Source organism: Mobula hypostoma, chromosome 1, assembly GCF_963921235.1.
Source record: "Mobula hypostoma chromosome 1, sMobHyp1.1, whole genome shotgun sequence".
NCBI classification, from domain to species: Eukaryota; Metazoa; Chordata; class Chondrichthyes; order Myliobatiformes; family Myliobatidae; genus Mobula; species Mobula hypostoma.
Window position 1 is genome coordinate 26567197 of NC_086097.1, and position 16895 is coordinate 26584091.

Genomic DNA, 16895 nt, shown 5'->3' on the forward strand with positions numbered 1-16895 from the left:
TTTAAAGCTAACTATGGTGAAGGATCACAGATCAACTTTATTTGCTTTAGACATTTTCATGTATTAGGAACTTGGTTGGAGCAGAATTAGGCCATTTGGCCCATCAAGTCTGCTCCACCATTCCACCACAAAGGATTTATTAACTCCCTCAACCTCATTTCTTGCCTTTGCCCCACAAATTTTGACATCCTTACTAATCTAGAACCTATCAACCTCTGCTTTAAATATACACAATAACTTGACCTCCACAGCCATCTGTGGCAATGAATTCCACAGATTCACCACCCCCAGCTAAAGTAATTCCTCCTCATCATCTCTGTCTAAAGGGACATCCTTCTATTCTGAGGCTGTGCCCTCTGATCCTAGACTCCCCCGCTATAGGAAACATCCTCTCCACATCCACTCTATCTAGGTCTTTCAATATTTGACAGATTTCAATGAGATTCCCCCTGTTCCCCACCTCTCCACCACCCCATTCTTCTAAAATCCATCAAGTACAGTCCCAGAGCTATCAAACACTCCTCATACAATAACCCTTTCATTCTGTGAATCATTCTCATGCACCTCCTCTGGACCCTCTCCATTGCCAGCTCACCTTTTCCTAGATAGGGTGTCCAAAACGGCTTACAGTACTATAAGTGCAGTCTGATCAATGTATTTTAAAGCCTCAGCACTGCATTCTTGCTTTTATATTCTAGTCCTCTTGAAATAAATACAAATCTTGTATTTGTCTTTCCTACCACTAACACAACTTGCAAGTTAACCTTCAGAGAATCCTGCATGGAATCCTGCACAAATACTCCCCACTGCCTTTGCACCTCTGATTTCTGAAATTTCCCCCATTCAGAAAATAGTCTACTCTTTTATTCCTTCTACCCAAGTGCATGATCATACACTTCGCAACACTATATTCCATCTATCACCTTTTGCCTATTCTCCCAATCTATCTTCGTCCTTCTGCAGACTTACTAGTTCTTCAATACTACCTGCTTCTCCACTCATCTTTGTATCATTTGCAAACTTGGCCACAAAGCCATCAATTCCTTCATCCAAATCATTGACATATAACGTGAAAAGCAGTCCCAACACTGCGGAACACCACTAGTCACCAGCCAACCAGAAAAGGTTCCCTTTATTCCCACTCTTTGCCTCCTGCCAGTCAGCCAGACTTCTATCCATGCTAGTATCTTTCCTGTAATACCATGGGCTCTTATCTTTGTTTAGTAGCCTCATGTGCAGCATCTTGTCAAAAGCCTTCTGAAAATCCAAGTAAACGACATCTACTGACTCTCCTTTGTCTATCTTGGCTGTTATTTCTTCAAAGAACTCCAACAAATTTGTCCAGCAAGATTTCCTCTTAAGGAAACTATGCTGACTTTGGCCTATTTTATCAACTGCCTTAAGGTATCCCAAATTCTCATCCTTAATAATGGACTCTAACATCTTTCCAACCACTGAAGTCGGGCTAACTGGCCTATAATTTCCTTAAGCATATAATACTTTATTGTTAATATAATTATTCTTTTATATCATTTGTTATTCTTGATATTCCTGATAGATAGATTATATATACATCTACACATATAATCTATGTGTAAAATTAGAGATTAAAGGACAGATATGGAATAAAATATGCATAATTAAATAAGTTTAGCAAAGTATATTCTTTGGACAAGATAAATCCAGTAATACAAACACAGATTCCATTATTCGGCAGCCTCTATATTTGCACCTTGACTTTCAAGAATCTAAATGCAAAAAAATTTGCCAAGAATCGAAATGCAAAAAAAAAACCTGAAATTATATCATGGAAAATGTGAATGTGAAAAGTGGGATGGGATTTACTAAAGACAGAGAATTTTCTGATAAAATGCATGATTAGGTTCGGTTAACATCCTCAATACTTTGAGACAATGATGAGATTAATATTTTATACTCCATTTCCTTTAGTTTCTCTCAAAGATTAGAAAACAATACTACCTCTCTTACAATGTTTTATTTCACACAATATGGCAGGTTTTTTTCAGCAATCTTTCATGTAACTAACTCAATTGTAAGTAAAAAGTCACACTGCAAATCAGAATCATCACAGCACACATGCAAATAGAAAAATACTGAGCCTGAAGTTATGAAAAAAATTAAGTTTTTGCACATTTCTAATTGTCAAATTCTATTAATTCTCTCTTCATACTGATTTGTATTCCTTCACCAACATTCACCTCCTTGTTATTTTCTATAATGCACCCTCTATTAGTCTCTTGAATCAGTTTTTCTCATTCATGTTGTTTTCCAGCTCTGATAAATACATTAAACAAGAGATTTGCAGATGCCAGAAATCTTGACTAACACACAACACGCTGAGGGAGCTCAGGCCAGGCAGCATCTGCAGAGGGGAATAAAGAGTTGATGCTTCAGGCTGGTTGGGTAGGGGAGGGGGTGAAGTGAGAAGATGGGAGATGATAATTGGAAGAGGTAAAGGGCTGAAGAAGAAGGAAACTGCTCTCAATACTTCCAAGAATCAGCTGAACCCAGGTTGTAAATTCCAAGGCTTAAAAAATCTAAACTCTCAATTAACATAGCTTTAAAGTACTACAACACCATCAGATATGACATCTTCTGAATGAAATTTTAAACCGCTGATCCATTTCTGCATTCAGGTGTTTTTAAGAGTGGAACAGGGTTGTCCAAAGTGCAGCAGGGCTTTTAATTAACTGCAGCAAAAATAAATTAATTGATTGTTCAATTTAGTTGTTTGTGGAGTGTCACTGGGTGCAAATTGGTTGTCGCAATAGACTATGCAATTAGAGTGAATTGAAAAGTAATTGAATGTTAAATTATTTGGAATGTCATTAAGACACAAGAATTAGGAGCAGAAGTATACTATATTATTGCCCCTTGAGCCTGCATTCAATAACATCACGATTGATTTGAAAGTACTCAGCTCCAGTTTTCTGCCTATTCATATTAACCTCCAGAAGTCCGATAATCTGTTTATTTTGTATCTCTGTTCTACTGTGAATGCCTGCAAGTAAATATTTCGACAATAAATTTACTATCAACTTTTTGAAATTTGAATATGTATTATTTGGTGACTCACGCCTCTGCAGCTCTTTGAGGCATAAAATTCCACAGATTCGAGTTCTCAGTATTCTCAAGACGGAGGGTGAGCAGCCGGATGTCATAGTCCATGTAGGGACCAATGACGTGGGTAGGAAGAGTGAGGATGTCCTGAAAGGTGAGTGCAGGGAGTTAGGCGCCAAGTTAAAGGACAGGACCTCCAGGATAGCAATCTCAGGATTGCTACCAGTGCCACATGCAAGCGGGTGTAGAAATAGTAAGATCGCACAGATCAACACGTGGCTGAAGACCTGGTGCAGGAGGGAGGGCTTCAGATTTATAGATAATTGGGCAGTTTTCCAGGGAAGGTGGGACCTGTTCTGGCAGGATGGTTTACATCTGAACTGGAGGGGGACAAATATTCTTGCAGGTAGGTTTGCTACAGAGGCTCCAGTGGATTTAAACTAGATACAAGGGGTGAGGGGAACCAGAGTGTAGGAACAGATGTAGGGGAGAAGGAAGAAAAAGAAAATAGTAAAGTTGTTTGCACCGTTAGTGATAACAAGAGGTGGAAAATTTCTTAAATGCATTTATTTTAATGCTAGGAGCATTATAAGAAAGGTGGATGAGCTTAAAGCATGGACTGATACCTGGAAGTATGATGTGGTAGCTACTAGTGAAACATGGTTACAGGAGGGGTGTGCTTGGCAACTAAATATTCTTTGATTTAATTGCTTCAGGTGTGACAGAATCGGAGGGATAAGAGGGAAAGGTGTTGCACTACTTGTCAGAGAAAATGTTACAGCGGTGCTCTGGCAGGATAGATTAGAGGGCTCACCTAGGGAGGCTATTTGGGTGGAATTGAGGAATGGGAAAGGTGTAGTAACACTTACGGGGGTGTATTATAGACCACCAAATAGGGAGCAAGAATTGGAGGAGCAAATTTGTAAGGAGAAAGCAGATATTTGTAGTAAGCACAAGGTTGTGATCGTGGGAGATTTTAATTTTCCACACATAGAATGGGAAGCCCATACTGTAAAAGGGCTGTATGGTTTGAAGTTTGTAAAATGTGTGCAGGGTAGTTTCTTGCAGCAATACATAGAGGTACCAACTAGAGAAGGGGCAGTGTTGGATTTCCTGTTAGGGAATAAGATAAGTAAAGTGACGGAGGTTTGTGTTGGGGAGCACTTCGAGTCTGGTGATCACAATGCTTCAATATAATTATGGAGAAGGATAGGTCTGGACCCAGGGTTGAGATTTTTGATTGGAGAAAGGCTAACTTTGAGGAGATGCGAAAGGACTTAGAAGGAGTGGATTGGGACAAATTCTTTTTATGGGAAGGATGTAATAGAGAAATGGAGGTCATTTAAAGGTGAAATTTTGAGGGTACAGAATCTTTTTGTTCCTGTTAGGTTGAAAAGAAAGGTTAAAAGTTTGAGAGAGCCATGGTTTTCAAGGGATATTGGAAACTTGGTTCAGAAAAAGAGAGATATCTACAATAAATATAGGCAGCATGGAGTCAATGAGGTGCTCGAGGAATATAAAGAATGTAAAAAGAACCTTAAGAAAGAAATTAGAAAAGCTAAAAGAAGATATAAGGTTGCTTTGGCAAGTAAGGTGAAAATAAATCCCAAGGGTTCCTACAGTTATATTAACAGTAAAAGGATAGTGAGGGATAAAATTGGTCCCTTAGAGAATCAAGAGTGGACAGCTATGTGTGGAGCCAAAAGAGATGGGGGAGATTCTGAACAATTTCTTTTCTTCGGTATTTACTACGGAGAAGGATATTGAATTGTATAAGATAAGGGAAACAGGTAGGGAAGTTTGGAAACTATGATGATTAAAGAAGAGGTGGATAATGAAGTAGGTTTTCAAAGCTTGCAGAGAGATTTAGGCCAGTTAGAAGAGAGGACTGAAAGATGGCAGATGGAGTTTAATGCTGATAAGTTTGAGGTGCTACATTTTGGTAGGACTTATCAAAATAGGACATACATGGTAAATGGTAGGGCACTGAAGAATGCAGTAGAACAGAAGGATCTCGGAATAATGGTTCATAGTTCGCTGAAGGTGAAATCTCATGTGGATAGGGTGGTGAAGAAAGCTTTTGGTATGCTGGCCATTATAAATCAGAGCATTGAGTACAGGAGTTGGGATCTAATGTTGAAATTGTACAAGGCATTAGTGAGGCCAAATTTGGAGTATTGTGTACAGTTTTGGTCACCGTATTATAGGAAAGATGTCAACAAAACAGAGAGAGTACGGAGAAGATTTACTGGAATGTTACCTGGGTTTCATCACCTAAGTTACAGAGAAAGGTTGAACAAGTTGGGTCTTTATTCTTTGGAACGTAGAAGGTTGAGGGGGGACTTGATAGAGGTATTTAAAATTATGAGAGGGATAGATAGAGTTGACGTGGATAGGCTTTTTCCATTGAGAGTGGGGGAGATTTAAACAAGAGGACATGAGTTGAGAGTTAAAAGGCAAAAGTTTAGGGGTAACATGAGGGCGAATTTCTTTACTGAGAGAGTAGTAGCTGTGTGGAACAAGCTTCCAGCAGAAGTGGGTGAGGCAGGTTCAATGTTGTCGTTTAAATTTAAATTGGACAGCTATATGGACAGGAAAGGTATGGAGGGTTATGGGCTGAGTGCAGGTCAGTGGGACTAGGTGAGAGTAAGAGTTTGGCACGGACTAGAAGGGCCGAGATGGCCTGTTTCTATGCTGTAATTGTTATATGGTTATATTTGCAATCAAGTGAGAAGAAATTCTTCCTCATTCTGTCATTTTTTACTTTTAAAAATCTATTCAATATACGTAATTGATTTACTTGTTTATTTATTATGTTTATTTTATTTATTATTTTTTTCTCTCTCTGCTAGATTATATATTGCATTGAACTGCTGTTGCTAAGTTAAGAAATTTCACATCACATGCCGATGATAATAAACCTGATTCTGATTCTGATTCTTAAATCTCTTACCTTGTCCCCTGGTTCCAGATTCACCCAAAGAGGGAAATGAGGATTCTCTCAGCAGTTTTCCTGTCAGCCTTCCTCAATCTCAATCTCTCATTCTTCTAAACTCCACCTGTTCAACTCATACTGGAAATCAATCCGAGTGACTTACTATAACTGCTTCTAATTTAAGTTTTTCCATCCTTTAAATAAGGAGCCCAAACCTGTAAGCAGTATTCCAGCATAATTCTTCAAATTACTGGAATGACTTTCTTAGATATCTTAAGAGATGCAGCACAGAAGAGGCTTTTCCGGGCCTTTGAGCCACGTCACCAGCAACTCACCAATTTAAACCTAGCCTAATCACTGGACAATTTACAATAACCAATTGACCTACTAACTGGTACATCTTTGGACTGTGGAAGGAAACTGGAGGACCCTCCAGTTCACGTACAACCTCCTTGCAGATGACATCAGAATTGAACTCTGACACCTAAGCTACAATAGCACCATGCACTTAATTGTACAATTTTCTAAAAAGATCTTACACCAACATTCCTTCACCTAAAAGAATCCACATCATAATCTTTACCTTCAATAGAAATTTCCAGAAAAGCCATATACTTTAGGTTAAATCATCAAAATGGCTCTTCATATAGAAAAAAAACTTTCATTTTCACATATGCTATTTAAATTCCTAAAGCAAATAATCAACTGTAAATTAGTTCTTTACAATATTCCAAACAGTAATCAGGAAAAATATCAAACTTTTCTAATCATATCCATTAATAATTGCTAGACAGTCTCAAGAATCAGTAATTTTTAAGAATATTTCTTCGCATGTGTCAATCTTTGCTTAAGACTAGAGGGAAAGTTGGGAGGTTAGTAACTTAATGTTTGAAGGTTAATTATTTATAATTGTTACATTACTAAACTATTTATGTCTATCCTGCCTTCCTACATATGAAGTTTTTGAATCTTGTTCCATTTTCTTCCTTCTTTAAGTAAAATTTTAAAATACAGAGGTATTGGATAAGGATTTGCATAAGTGATGCTCTTAAATAGTCAGGTCCAAAATTTGACTTTACTGGAGAAGTTGGTGAAATTAAACACAAACATGAGAAAGCTGGGATAACAGAGGTTTTATTTTATGTTAAAAAGGAAGTTCAGAGACCAATCAACCTGCAATGAAAACAAAATTTGAAACAAAAATAAAAAATACTGGAAGCACTCAGCAGATCAGGCAGAGAAACAGAGTTGCAATTTGGGCTCAAAATCTTTCATCAGGACTGGAAGTGAGAAAACAAGTTATTATTAAATGGCAGAATTGACAGTGAAATTGAATAGGAAAAGGGGTACCTCATGAACAATGAGGAAAGGTTAGTAGACCTGGTTGAGGGAATACTGAGGGCAGTTAGAAAAAAATTAAGCAGAAGAGACATAAAATTCAAGTTAGGGTACTGCACAGAAGTGAGTCAAAAAGTAAAACACTGAAATTGTCCAAAAGACCAGGAAGAGTCTGTGGAAAGAGGAACACAGAGCTACATTACAGATTGATGATATACACCATAACGCAGGGGTTCCCATCCTAGGGTCCATGGACCACTCAGTTAATGGTAAGGCTTCAGGGCATTAAAAAGGTTGGGAACCCCTGCCATAACAGGTCTCCATTGTTTCCAGTATTTTCTGCTTTTCTTGCAGATTCCAGGGATGTTTTATTGTTTTTAATTACTTGCTCTTTCCAATCTTTAAATATAAAGATTGTGCAACTAAAATTCCAACAAAAATCAAATGAGACTTTACAGCTCAAACCAAATGAAAATGAGGTACATAGAACATAGAAACCTACAGCACACTACAGGCCCTTCAGCGCACAATGTTGTGCCGACCACGTAACCTACTCTAGAAACTGCCTAGAATTTCCCTACTGCATAGCCATCCTCTTTTCTAAGCTCCATGTACCTATCTAAGAAGCTCTTAAAAGACCCTGTTGTATCTGCTTCCACCACTGTCGCAGGCAGCGCATTCCATGCATCACCACTCTCTGTGTGGAAAAACTTACCCCTGACAAACCTTCGGTACCTATTTCTAAGCACCTTAAAACTATGTCCCCTTGTATTAGCTATTTCAGCCCTGGGAAAAAGCCTCTGAGTATCCACACAATCAATGCCCCTCATCATCTTATACACCTCTATCAGGTCACCTCTCATCCTCAGTCGCTCCAAGGCGAAAAGGCCAAGTTCACTCAACCTATTCTCATAAGGTACATCCTCCATTCCAGGAAACATCCTTGTAAATCTCCTCTGCACTCTCTCTACAGTACCTGCATCCTTCCTGTAGTGATGTGACCAGAACTGAATGCAGTACTCCAAGTGGGGTCTGACTAAGGTCTTATATAGCTGTAACATTACCTCACGACTCTTGAACTCAATCCCACGGTTGATGAATGCCAACACATCATACGTCTTCTTAACAACACTGTCAACTTGCGCAGCAGCTTTGAGTGTCCTATGGACATGGACCCCAAGATATCTCAGATCCTTCACACTGCCAAGAGTCTTACCATTAATATTATATTCTGCCTTCAAATTTGACCTACCAAAAGTCCATCTATCGATGTCCCACTGTAACCTCTGACAACCCTCCAGACTATCCACAACACCCCCAACTTTTGTGTCATCAGCAAACTTACTAACCCACCCTACTTCTTCATCCAGGTCATTTATAAAAATCACAAAGAGGAGGGGTCCAAGAACAGATCCCTGTGGAACACCACTGGTCACCGACCTCCACGCAGAATACAAACCATCTACAACCATCCTTCGCCTTCTGTGGGCAAACCAATTCTGGATCCACAAAGCAAGGTCTCCTTGGATCCCATGCCACCTCACTTTCTGAAGGAGCTTTGCATGGGGAACCTTATCAAATAACTTACTGAAATCCATATATACTACATCCACTGCTCTACCTTCGTCAATGTGTTTTGTTACATCCCCAAGGAATTCAATCAGGCTCATAAGGCACGACCTGCCCTTGACAAAGCCTTGCTGACTATCCCTAATCAGATTATGTCTCTCCAAATGCTCATAAATTCTGCCTCTCAGGATCTTCTCCAACAACTTGCCCACCACTGAAGTCAGACCCACTGGTCTATAATTTCCTGGATTATCTCTACTCTCTTTCTTGAACAAGGGAACAACATTTGCAACCTTCCAATCCCCCGGTACTTGTCCCATCTCTATTGATGAAATAAAGATCATCACAAGAGGCTCAGTAATCTCCTCCCTCACTTCCCACAATAGCCTGGGGTATATCTCATCCAGTCCTGGTGTCTTGTCTAGCTTAACGCTTTTCAAAAACTCCGGCACATCCTCTTTCTTAATGCCTATATGCTCAAGCATTTCAGTCTGCTGTAAGTCATCTTGACAACTGCCAAGATCTTTTTCCCTGATGAATACTGAAGCAAAGTCTTTATTAAGTACCTTCTCTACCTCCTCTGACTCCTTGTACATTTCCACTATCACACCTGATGGTCCTATTCTGACACGACTCATCCTCTTGCTCTTCACATACTTGCAGAATGGGGTTTTCCTTAATCCTGCTCACCAAGGCCTTCTCATGGCCCCTTCTGGCTCTCCTAATTTCTTTCTTGAGCTCCTTCCTAGCAAGCTTGTAATTTTCTAGAGCTCTAACAGTAACTAGTTTCTTGAACCTTTGCCACATTTCTGCCGTGCATTTCCCTGAGAACATCTGCTCCCAATTTATGCTCCCAAGTTCCTGCCTAATAGCATCATATTTCCCCCTACCCCAATTAATTGTTTTCCCAAATTGTCTGCTCCTATCCCTCTCCAGCGCTATGGTGAAGGAGATAGAGTTGTGGTCACTACCTCCAAAATGTTCTCCCACTGAGAGATCTGATGCCTGACCAGGTTCATTTCCCAATACCAGATCAAGTACACCCTCGCCTCTAGTTGGCTATCCACATATTGCGTCAGGGAACCTTCTTGAACACACCTAACAAACTCCACCCCATCAAAACCCCTTGTGCTAAGGAGATGCCAATCAATATTCAGAAAGTTAAAATCTGTCATCATAACAACCCTATTATTATTGCACCGTTCCAGAATCTGCTCCCCATCTACTCTTCGATACCCCTGTTACTATTGGGGGGCCTATTAAAAAGCACCCAGTAGAGTTTTTGCCCCTTTCCTGTTTCTGACTTCCACCAAAAATGACTCAGTAGATTATTCCTTCATGACTTTCTTCTTATCTGCAGCCGTGACACTATCCCTAATCAGCAATCCCACGCCTCACCTCTTTGAAGCATCTAAAGCCTGGCACATTCAGCAGCCATTCCTGCTCGTGAGACAACCAAGTCTCTGTAATGGCCACAACGTCACAGTTCCATGTGTTGATCCACGCTCTAAGTTCATCCGCCTTGTTTATGATATTTCTTGCATTAAAATAGACACATCTCAAACCATGAGGCTGAGTGCATCTGCCTATCCTCCCTCACAAACTCTCTACAAGCTGTCTCTGTCTCTGTTTGTGCTCCAACCTCCCCATTCTCTGTCTCTTCACTTTGGTTCCCACTCCCCAACAGCATTAACATTTGAGGTAGCTGGCACTTATTAAATAATTCTTATTGGTTGCATCACTATCTGGTATGGAAGGGTAGAGATAGCTGCAGAGAGTTGCAAACTTAGCCACGTCAGTTTCCCCTAGCATCGAGGACACTTTCAAAAGGCGGTGCCTCAAAAAGGTGGCATCAATCATTAAGGACCCTCTTCTCATTACTACCATCAGGGAAAATGTACAGGAACCTGAAAAAGACACATTCAACATTTTAGGAACAGCTTCTTCCCCTCCACCATCAGAATTCGGAATGGACAATGAATCCAAAAAGAATACCTCACTATTTTAACATTTTGTATGTGTTACTCACTAATTTTGCACTACTTGCTTATTATATATATATAATAATTTAAAATATATTTTACATATTGCAGTGTACTGCTGCTGCAAAGTAACACATTTCATGACATACATATGTCAGTGATAATAAACCTGATTCTGAATCAAGGATTGACCCAGGTCAAATTCAACATGGAAAACAATGGTTCCCTTAAGGCTAGAGAAACATAGAACATAGAACATAGAACATAGAATAATACAGCACAGTACAGGCCCTTCAGCCCACAATGTTGTGCTGACCCTCAAACCCTGCCTCCCATATAACCCCCCCCCCCACCTTATATTCCTCCATATACTTGTCTAGCAGTCTCTTAAACTTCACTAGTGTATCTGCCTCCACCACTGACTCAGGCAGTGCATTCCACGCACCAACCACTCTCTGAGTAAAAAACCTTCCTCTAATATCCCCCTTGAACTTCCCACCCCTTACCTCAAAGCCATGTCCTCTTGTATTGAGCAGCGGTGCCCTGGGGAAGACGCGCTGGTTATCCACTCTATCTATTCCTCTTATTATCTTGTACACCTCTATCATGTCTCCTCTCATCCTCCTTCTCTCCAAAGAGTAAAGCCCTAGCTCCATTAATCTCTGATCATAATGCATACTCTCTAAACCAGGCAGCATCCTGGTAAATCTCCTCTATACCCTTTCCAATGCTTCCATATCCTTCCCATAGTGAGGTGCCCAGAACTGGATGCAGTACTCCAAATGTGGCCTAACCAGAGTTTTATAGAGCTGCATCATTACATCGCGACTCTTAAACTCTATCCCTCGACTTATGAAAGCTAACACCCCATAAGGTTTCTTAATTACTCTATCCACCTGTGAAGCAACTTTCAGGGATCTGTGGACATGTACCCCAAGATCCCTCTGCTCCTCCACACTACCAAGTATCCTGCCACTTACTTTGTACTCTGCCTTGAAGTTTGTCCTTCCAAAGTGTACCACCTCACACTTCTCCGGGTTGAACTCCATCTGCCGCTTCTCAGCCCACTTCTACATCCTATCAATGTATCTCTGCAATCTTCAACAATCCTCTACACTATCTACAACACCACTAACCTTTGTGTCATCTGCAAACTTGCCAACCCACCCTTCTAGCCCCACATCCAGGTCATTAGTAAAAATCACGAAAAGTAGAGGTCCCAGAACAGATCCTCGTGGGACACCACTAGTCACAATCCTCCAATCTGAATGTACTCCCTCCACCACCACCCTCTGCCTTCTGCAGGCAAGCCAATTCTGAATCCACCTGGCCAAACTTCCCTGGATCCCATGCCTTCTGACTTTCTGAAGAAGCCTACCATGTGGAACCTTGTCAAATGCCTCTACCGAAGGAGTTACATTTGTAATACAAGATAAACAAAACAAACAGGAATACAAATTAATATCATGAAGTTTTAATTAATTATACAAGGACATGGGAAGAAACCTGAAAGGGTGCTTACTTTTTTTCTCACTGATTCTGCATGTGATTAGAAGAACTGAATAGAGGTTTAGTGAACTGAGATGTGATCTCAGAGTTTATATCAGAACATCTTTATTGAGATGATAAGGCTGACAGTAAAGTGTTTTTTTTAATTTAACCATATAATACCCTAAACTGATATTCTAACACATACATATCCAAACATAAAAGCTAAAATTTACTAACAGCCTGGTTTCTGTTCACAGTTAAATCACAAACGGTGAATGTTTCTTTATAAAATCCAGTGAATTATAACTGAGTTTCTATAACGCTGATGGGTACATTCTGCATGAAATCATTTTTAAATCCTTACCAATCCCAGAGGCTCAATGACAGCCTGTTTCTGATTCTACCAGCCTTTCATCATGGAATTTAAACTTTCGTAAACCAAACATTCCTTTACCAAGTACACTTATTGAGCAGGGGTTATTTAATCATCTCTTCTTATCTGTTTCTCTGAATAAATGCTAGAAGAACTCAGCAGATTAGGAAGTAGCTATGGAGGGAGGAAAACAGTCAATGTTTCGGGTCCAGATCCTTCATCGGCACTGGAAAGGTAGGGGAAGAAGGTGTGGGAGAGGAATGAGTACAAGCTGGCAGTTTATAGGTGAAACCAGGTGAAGGGAAAGGTGGGCTGGTGGAGGAATGGGGATGAAGTAAGAAGCCGAGAGGTAATTAAACAGGGTCCGAGCGATACTGCACCTGCAGTGACATGTTCAGGTCTGCAGTCCCTACCCAAGTAAAGATATAACAATAAATGAAGTGCAATATAGGTTTATCAGATTGAACAGGAGAGGTGCGGATGGGGAAGGGATTAGATGTCCAACAATAAGGGACTAAACACATTGGGCTTATACACTGCATATTGCACGTTGCATATGCCCAATGGCTGTTTGCCAGTCTTTACTTATTTTTTGTAGATTCTACTACATTTCTTTATTTTTCTTGTAAATGATTCTCAAGGTACATGGTAACATATATGCCCTTTGATAATGAATTTACTTGAGAATTTACCTCACAGAAACATACAAAATTCTCACAGAGTTTGACATGTTAGATGCTAACAAAAATGTGTCTAATGGTTTAGGTGTTTAGTACTGAGGTTATAGTCTCAAATTAAGCAGATACCCATTCAACACTTTGATGAGAAAAGAAAAAAAATCTTCATTGAGGGTAGTGAATCTTTGGAATTTTCACCAGAGGCTCAGCCCCTGGGTATATCATGTCAACAACCAACAGCTGTTGGGATACTGAAGGAATCAAGAGAAATACGATCAGTGAAGGGAAGTTGCACTGACATAATAGTACAGCAGACGATAATTCCACATCGATTTCTTATGTTCATCCTCCAGTAGGAGATTCCAAATAAAGGTTCTGGGAAAAAAAACTGAGTTTACATAATTAGCTTACTTGATATGCTGCACATCACCTCTCAAAGCTGGGGTAAGTGTGAGGCTAGTTAAGAATGAGACTAGGGAATTAACCAAGAGCAACAAATAAATGAGAGACAAGCCTCCCCACCATTGAGGATAGATTCAAAAAGTGATGTCTCAAGAACGCTAAATCCATCATCAAGGACCCTCACTATCCAGGACATGGCCTCTTCTCATAAGAAGAGATACAGGAGGCTAAAGACACGCACTCAATGTTTTAGAAACAGCTTCTTCCCCTCTGCCATCAGAATTCTGAACAGTTCATGAACCCATGAACACTACCTCACTATTTTGCTGTTTTTACTCTTTTTAAAAATATATTCTTATTGTAACTTATGGTAATTTTTAATGTACTGTTGCTGCAAAACAACAAATTTCACAGCAGATTTACTGTCAGTGATAATAAATCTGATTCTGAATGGCAGATTATCCAACCGATCCAATTAATCTTTTACCTAGCTTACCGATCAAAAATCATTCTACCTCCATCCTTAAAATATTTTGCTTCCACTGCCTTCAGAGTTAAGAGCTCCAAAGACCCATGACTTGAAAGAGAAAAAAAATCTCACCTCGCCTTTTCCTTCAATGGACAGCCCTGATATTTATTCAGCGTCTCCCTGTTCTGAATTCACCATGAAAGACCTAAAGGCCACAAGACACAGAAGCAGAATTTGACCATTTGCCCATTGCGTCTTCACCGCCATTCCAGCATTGCTGATTTATTATCCCTCTCAACCCTTACTAATCAAGAACCTATCAAACTCTGCTTTAAATATACCCAATGACTTGGTCTCCACAGCCATCTTTGGTTATTTCTTCGGCAGTTTGAACAGGGCACGACTACACAAGCGCGTGGAGGTTGGCCAGTGAGAACAGCGGGAACAGTTTAAAAGGAAGACAGATTTACAGAGTGGGCGTCGGAGTGGTGGGAGACAGAGTAGGAAGGCTTTGGCTCAACGGGGCTTCAGCGATAAAGAGTCGAGGCCAGGTAGGTTATCTGTTTAAACTAAAGACAGAGAGGCCAGTTTTTTGTGCTCAGTGTCAGTTGTGGGAAGTCCTAAAAACTCCCAGCCTCCCGGTCGACCACATCTGCACCAGGTACGTCAAGCTGCAGCTCCTTAGAAACCGCGTTAGGGAATGCCAATGAAATGCAGTTAGCATCTGACCAGAAATGCAAAGAATAATGTTATTTACAAAACAACTGTGAATTAAAAAGTAAATGCTACAGCACACAAATATAAAAGTACTGAGACCGTACAATATGGGTGCAATACTGCTTAGCGCTGTGATTGTGAGATTCAGCAGGGTCACGGCCTCAGGGAAGAAGCTCTTCCTGTGCCTGCTGGTGTGAAAGCAGAGGCTCCTGTAGCGCCTACTGGATGGGAGGAAAGTAAAAAGTCCATGCTTAGGGTGAGATGCATCTTTGATAATGCTTTTCACCCTGCCCAGGCAGCGTTTATGGTAGATGTTCTCAATGGTGGGCAATTGGGTGCCGATAATCCGCTGGGCAGTTTTCACCACCTGCTGGAGTGCTTTGTGGTCCGATACAGAACAATTGCCATACCACACTGAGATGCAGTTGGTGAGTACGCTCTCAGTGGTACAGCGGTAAAAGTTCGTCAGTATCCTGGGACAGAGATGAGCTTTCTTGATGCTCCACAGGAAATACAGGCGCTGTTGTGCCTTTTTGATCAGGATGGAGGAGTTCAGGGACCAGGTGAGATCCTCGGAAACGTGGACACCAAGGAATTTGAAGCTTGATACACGCTCCACTACAGCTCTGTTGATGTAGATGGGGACGCGAATGTGGCTCTTAGCGCTCCTGAAGTCCACAATGATCTCCTTGGTCTTCTGGGTGTTAAGAGCCAGGTTGTTGTTGGCACACCATGCGGCCAGCAGAAATAGGCCCTTTGACCCACCCAGTCCGTGCTGAACTGTTATTCTGCCTAGTCCCATTGACCTGCACCTGGATCATAGCCCTCCATACCTCTCCAATCCATGTACCTATCCAAATTTCTCTTAAATGTTGAAATTGAACCCATATCTATTACGTCTGCTGGCAGCTAGTTCCACATTCACACCATCCTGAAGACGTTTCTCCTCGTTCCTGTTAAAAATTTCACCTTTCACACAACGTCACCGGAAAAAGCCAGCTTGGATTAACCCTATGTATAACCCTCAAAATTTCGTATTTTTGTAGTTGAATGTCATCGAGTCCTTGTTGACTTTTGGCGACCCCATGAATAGTTGCCCCAAGTGAATTTCTATCTTCGCAAAGGCAGCTCATTGTGATAACATTACATTCATAGCTATCCTTATTGTGTCCATCCATCTGATTGGCTGCCTTACTCTCTTCCATTGTCCTTCCACCTTGCCAAGCATGATATCCTTTTCCAGGGAGAGCTGTTTCTTCACACGATGTGCCCAAAGTACAATAGGTGGAGTCCTGTCATTTGAACTTGGTTTAATCTCGTTGAGGATCAGTTTGTTTGTTCTGTGAGAGGTTCACAAGATGTGCAGTATTTTTCTCCAGCACCACAGTTCAAAGGCTTTACCATCCAACTTTCATATCCATATGATGTCATTGAGACTATCACCTCCTGCACTAGTCGAATCTTTGTCTATACAGATCGATTCCTGTTTCCAAGGATCTTCTCTAAATCCTTCATTGCTGCTCTGCCAAGGGCGATTCTTCATTGGATTTCTTGACTGCTTACAGCTTTGGTGTTAATTATTGATCCAACTAAGTTGAATCTGTCAACCACCTCTATCAAATCTCTCCTCATTCTCCTGCACTCCAGGGAATAAAGTCATAACCTATTCAATCTTTTCCTTTTATTCAGGTTCTCAAGTTCCAGCGACATCCTTGTAAACAGTTTCTCTGTACTCTTTAAATATTATTGATATCTTTCCTGTAAAAGGGTGACCAGAACTGCACACAATACTCCAATTTAGGCCTCACCAACATCTTATCCAACTTCAACATAACATCCCATCACCTGTAGTCAATACTTC

At 40.6% G+C, this 16895-nt stretch overlaps 1 protein-coding gene across 7 annotated transcripts in view; it reads right to left on the reverse strand.

The window, feature by feature from the left end:
- The window catches only part of foxn3 (forkhead box N3), a 408734-nt gene that overhangs the window by 313714 nt on the left and 78125 nt on the right, over positions 1-16895 (reverse strand). The window contains exon 2 of one of the 7 annotated variants that reach the window (XM_063044950.1): positions 14450-14522. The exons of the other annotated variants lie outside the window; for them this stretch is intronic. The gene's annotated coding sequence lies outside the window, so the exon portion shown is untranslated. The remainder of the gene's footprint in view (positions 1-14449; positions 14523-16895) is intronic. 7 annotated transcript variants of the gene reach the window in all.